Below are 5,714 nucleotides of genomic sequence, written 5' to 3'. Positions count from 1 at the left end.
GAGAGAGAGAGAGAGAGAGAGAGAGAGAGAGAGAGAGAGAGAGAGAGGACACTCAACAAGCTTGCTTTGTGCTGTGAAGAATGAAGGTGCATACAAGAAGAATGAGTATGGCAATACATACTCACAATATATTTGGAAAGAGCAAGGAAAAAAAGAATACAACTTAGATACGGTAGTTTGAAACATGTCTTATAATTCAGGGCTCCTTTATTCACTTAAACTAATGTACTCACAGTGGGAGATCTACAAGGAGAGAGCCTATTAAAATGCTTTTCATAAGACACGCTCTGTAGTTGAGGTCCTACAAATTTATAACCTCATACTGGACTCAACATGTTTTCTATTCCCTTTTATCAACACATGGCCGTAGGATAAAGAGGGAGGAGCATTTGCATATAGAAATGGCAAATAATCCAGTGGGTGAAAATTAGCATGTACTACATTTGAGTATATTGACCTGCAGGCCAGGTAGACTGACTGCTGAGACCAATACATATCACACACACACACACACACACACACACACACACACACACACACACACACAAAGATTAGAAAGCATCAGGGGTACCATTAGGGGAACTAGTATGACTGCTTGTTTGTACCTCTTTACCTACATTTTATCTGAGAATTGCTCTTTACCTGTTGCTTTGTCCTTTTTAGTGAACTGTCCCTTCTTACCTGTTATAAGTACAGACCTACTCTCCTAATCATGTGCTAAAATGAAACGGACAAGTTTAATGCATGGCCAATAAAAATAAATAAGACTCTTCCTCATTTATCTCTTAAATCTTTCCCTATGCTACAATAAAGGAACATTTCAGGACATATTCCAATTAAGTATTGCAGATCTGCCTGGGTGCTAAACTGAGACGTGTGAAAGAGAGACGCAGAAGTGTGCAGCCAACAGAAAAAGAGGAATTCAAATGATCTGAAAACACAATCATGAAAATGGCCTTCTTTTTCGGGACAGACACTGGATCAGAGATACTTCTGATGTATCTGTATCCTATGTAAGATGAGCCACAGCCACTGCAAGATAAGAACCAGGACATTCTGTTAATATGCCAGGTGGTTTAAGACATAGCATCTCGGGCACAGGACAGCCATGTAAGCGTAAGAACACAACAGGGTACAAAATCATGGGTGGTACTGGGATGGGGTTGTGCCTGTAAATACTTTTGGAGATAATGACCATTGAAAAGGGGCATCATGGAGTATCAGTAGCTAAAGTGATGCTGGATGCAGGAAACGTTTTCATATGCCATGCTTGTTAGTCTACCTTTACTCCCTGTCCTCTGCTCCAAGACTGTAAAATGTTGAACAAGTCTGAATGCTGATGTTAAGGATGAAGAAATGAAAAGAGGGTGGGGAGATTTTATCTAGACTGGGAATATGGTACGCGCATTGGGAGAGGGTGCACAGGCAGATGCATTTTCCCTTGGTTAGGACAGTGCTGATGACAACTGTAAGAACCAAAGGTTTTAGAGGAAATGAAGAACCAATCACAACTGTAAGAACCAAAGGTTTTAGAGGAAATGAAGAACCATGGTGTGGAAGTAGCAACAGGGAACAAATGTGTCTCAACCCCAACTCAGGCCCTCCACTGTAAACGCTGCCTACTAATCAATCACTACTTTCTATTCTCTATCCTACATTTCTAAGAAACAAAGAGAGCCTTTGGCCTTACTCTCTCCAACTAAGCCAGACACATCAAATGAATCTGTTCTCTCTCCATAAACAACCTCAGTTGTATCCTTAGGTGAGCACTGTATAAAATTTTGGGGGAGCATCACGACTATTCCTTCTGTCCCACTCAGTACATGTCTCAGATTTATACATCTCAATCGTCAGTGTATTGAAGAACCAGCTCAGGTTTGATTAATCCATTTCCAGGTCTCAAATCCAGAAGGTAAGATTCAGAAAGGCTGAGCTCTGGGAAGAATTGGTGCCATTCATCAGTTCCTCAAGTGTACCTCAGTTCTTTGATAACGCCTGATAAAGAGAATGATTGGTTCAAGCTTTGATTGACAGTTGTTAATGCAGTATGATGCTTGAGGTATCCCATCATCTCAAATCCAAGACTTCTCATTTGTCCACCTGCTATGCATTGATATTAGACATTGGTGATTTTTTTTTTGTGATCCTGAACTCATGAAACAACAGCACTTGCGGCTTTATTTCTTTTCCAACTTCAGCATTGGAATACCAAGTAAGGTTGGTATGGTTTAAATCTGAAATGTCCCTCATAGGCTCAGGATTGAAGCTTTGAAACTAGTCCCATTGCATGGAGAAGTTCTAGAGGCTTTAGAAGGTGTTTGAGTAGCTAGGTAAGGACGTATCCAGGGGTGTGTCTCGGATGGTTGCCTGCCCCTTGGCTGCTGCTCTGCTTCCTTTCTGTCATGAGGTGAACAGCTCTTGATGCTCTGCCTCACCTCAGTTCCAGAAACAACAGTGCTAAGTAACCACAGAGAAGGACCTCTGAAACGTTGAACCAAAACAATCCTTTTCTCCTAAATTGCCTCTCTTTTGTATTTTTGCAAGTGAGAGAACATCTAGGACAACAGCAGGTCCAAGAGTTGCAGTGATTCTGGTCACATCTCTTTACACTGTGAATATCAGTATAACCTCTGAGGTCTAGAGCTCCATTATAGCTTGACTTAATCTCAGAAAGATAAAAATGCATGCTAAACTAAAATAATGGATCTTTCCTGCTCTCTTCCTTTATTGTTGTTTCTATGGTTCTGGGAATGGAAACAACGAGCTCAACTATGCTAGATGTATCTGTCACTTTTCTATTGCTGATAGACCAAGTCAATTTATAGAAGGAGGGCTTTGTTTGGGCTTAAGGTTCCAGAAGAGTATGAGTTACCATCATGGTGAGGTATCACAGCATCAGGCAGGCAAAGCAGCTGGAACAGCTCAGAACTCACATCTAAAATTGCAAGCAGAGCAAATTGGAAATGCTGCAAGGCTTCAAACATTCAGAACCTGTCCCTTGTAGCATGCTTCCTCCATCAAGACCACACCTCCTAAGCTTTCCCAAACAGTGCCACCAACTGTGGACCAAGTATACACATGCTAGAGTCTATAGGGAGCATCGTCACTCAAATCACAGTAAGCAAGAATTCTACCACCTTGCTTACTATCTGTACAAATAACTCTCTTTATCACTGTAAAATCATCTTCCAACTGTGCTTAGGCAGGCCTTGAGCTTGCTGTCTTCCTTCTTCAGCTTCCCAATTGCAGGTATTATATTGGCCTGTGGTATCAGTCCCAACCCTCTTTCTCTTTTAAAAAGTTTATGTCCCAACCATCATCTCCAGTAATAATGTTATAGATGGTGTTGTGTGACTTTTCCCGAGAAGATACAACATAGGCAGCTACTCTTGCTCGAAGGGATTGCATGACAGACCCTTTATGATTCAATTGAAAAATGTCATTTTTCTGCAGTTCTAAAAGATACAAGAGATAAAGGTATCAGCATGTTTCCTTCCTTCTGAGGCATCTATCAGTATCTTTTTCCTGCCTTTCTTCATTCAGGTAGTTTTTCTAGGGTGTTCTGGCATTTCCATGGTTATAGATTCACCACCACCCTCTCTGCTTCCTTGACTGTATAGTGTTGTCCTCTGCATCAGCCTCTCAGAATGAGCCTCCTCATGGTTTGTTTATAATTTTAGACACATATACCATATATTATGATCATCTTCATCCTTAAATTTCCCTTCTGTGGTGTTTTGACTATGTTTAGCCCAGGGAGTGACACTATTAGATGAGACCTTGTTGGAGAAGGTGTGGTCACCCTTGTCCCAGCTACTTGGAAGCCAGTCTTCCCCTAGCTGCTTTCTGAACAAAAGGCAGAACTCTCAGCTCCTCTAGCACCATGCCTACCTGAAGGCTGCCATACTTCCTGCTATAATTATTATAGGCTGAACCTCTGAACCTGTAAGCAAGCCCAAATTAAATGTCCTTTATAAGAATTGCCTTGGTCATGTTATCTCTTCACAGCAATGAAACCATAACTAAGACCTCTTCCCATTCTTGATGACCCGCTTCTTCTTCCCAACTGGTCCTCATCCACTTCAGTATCTTTTTTTATTTTTAAGGCTTAATTAGAGTTGATTGTATGAGAATAGATATAAGATTGTTTATTGCCTCATAGGCAACTTGCCAATAGATACACCACTGAAGAAAATGAAAGACTCTTCCCTCAAACACCATTAATGGCGAATGGCTGCTCAGAGAACGGTGATGACTCATGAGCCCTCCCCCAAATCCTGTTTATATATAGACACCACCAAATCTAGTGGATTACGGAGAACCATATAACTTCATTTTATTGTGGTCATTTTTCAGGCTCTATTTCCCAAATAAGATTGTACACTTGAGAACCACATAAGAACTTCGTGATCTTCAGGACTGGAACATAAGAAAATCAATTAATCATCACTTCATAATATTTCTGAAACCCCATTGTGAAAGCCCCTGTCCTTTATATTATCAGCTTCTTACTCTCCGCATATAGTTCCATCCTTTATTTTACATTTCTGCTGACTACCCATCTCTAAATCCTGGTTCTTAAAACTGTAGGCTTTGTGTCCCCATCCTCCATTCCATCTATGTTCACGGTGCTTGATTTATCTTGCCTGCTGTTTATACACAGTTCTTTACCTGTTTCCATATACCACCAAGTCCAGGAACAGCAGCCATCTGTAATGTCTAGCCTTCATCCACCTCCTCCTTTGCTTTACCTTCTGCCTCTGAGACTAATTGACTCAGGATGGCAACGGAACTCTAGTCCAATGATGCCACTAGCTGAAACTCATTTCATTCAACTCCTACCCAGAACACCTCAGAAAATGTGAGCCAAGGTTGCATAAGACTCTCATTACTAGGCAGGATCTGTAAATTTTTATTTTGCAACTAATAAAATATTTCCCACTTGAAATAAAAAAATTATCTTGCCTGTGGCTCCCAAAATTGGTTGCTGGGGTGGATGACACTGTTTCAAACAACGGAGGGTAGGGCTTAAGGAGCAATATACTCCTTAGAAGTCAGCATCCAACTTAGATTCATGCTGCTTCTGGAAATAAGGGATTAGCAGAAGAGCAGGGTAGAAAGGAGAATATGTGCAGGAAGACATGACTCTAAATGAAATATTTCTAAACATTTTCCAGGAGGCATCAGTAGCTTGTTAAATATTAAGTAGAGAAGTCTCTATCTGGCTGTTACAGGCACATAGCAAGGGTAGACAGGGCTGTTTTACAATCTCCAACATGGTGGGATGGGGATAAGGGGCCACAACACTGGGATAATTTATCAGGAAAAAAAAAGAGAAAAGCTCAGTGGCTTCCAGCAAAAGGTTCGCAGATGCTGCCTTCTAATTAAAATTTTTTAATTTTCAAGTTCAATTTTACAGATTTTTATACCTATAAATGAGTGTCTTGCACCACATGGCATCTCCTAGTGTACTGGGAAAGGAAAAACCAGGGCAGCCTTCAATGGCTCATACTCCATTCTGGTGCATCTTCTGCTTTGTGCTGTTGGAAAGCAACAAAGGGGAGATTTAAATGAAAATAAAACACTAGGTGTCCAATATGCCTCTGAACTTCTCGGGAGCAAGAAAATGATACTGCAGGTTGTTTAAGAAGGCAGAAATTCTCCTGGCTGTGTCTAGTACTTGTGAGAAATAAGGAGTGAAAATCTGGACTCTT

This window comes from Grammomys surdaster, unplaced genomic scaffold (assembly GCF_004785775.1).
Source record: "Grammomys surdaster isolate TR1022 unplaced genomic scaffold, NIH_TR_1.0 271, whole genome shotgun sequence".
NCBI classification, from domain to species: Eukaryota; Metazoa; Chordata; class Mammalia; order Rodentia; family Muridae; genus Grammomys; species Grammomys surdaster.
The sequence above is the reverse complement of the archived record's forward strand: the minus strand, read 5'-3'. Positions refer to the sequence as shown.